The sequence below is a fragment of the Penaeus monodon genome, chromosome 33 (assembly GCF_015228065.2).
Source record: "Penaeus monodon isolate SGIC_2016 chromosome 33, NSTDA_Pmon_1, whole genome shotgun sequence".
Lineage (NCBI taxonomy): Eukaryota > Metazoa > Arthropoda > Malacostraca > Decapoda > Penaeidae > Penaeus > Penaeus monodon.
Genome location: NC_051418.1, coordinates 10,802,996 through 10,803,227, shown reverse-complemented (window position 1 = coordinate 10,803,227; position 232 = coordinate 10,802,996). Strand labels below are relative to the sequence as shown.

The following is a 232-nucleotide window of genomic DNA, read 5'->3' as shown; positions in this document are numbered from 1 at the left end:
ACAGCAGCTGCGGAAGGAAATCCTCAGCGCAGGAACCTGAAGAAGAAAAGTTGATCCTCATGTGTGACTCCTTTGCTTGATCCTCTTGTAGACTGTTATAGCTGGCGAGGGTTGGCTTTTGCTTTCGCTTCTTATGATTATAACCTTTTATTACATTTAAAACAAAAATTAATGAAAAAAGAAGAGGTGATGTGAATGTGTGGCGATGTTGTGGTGACCCTTACCTGTTGCT

The 232-nt window shown here is 41.4% G+C and overlaps 1 protein-coding gene across 1 annotated transcript in view; it reads left to right on the top strand.

Annotated features, from left to right (window-relative positions):
* Positions 1-232, top strand: part of LOC119594242 (telomere zinc finger-associated protein-like) — a 3,896-nt gene that overhangs the window by 2,575 nt on the left and 1,089 nt on the right. The gene's annotated exons all lie outside the window — the stretch shown is intronic.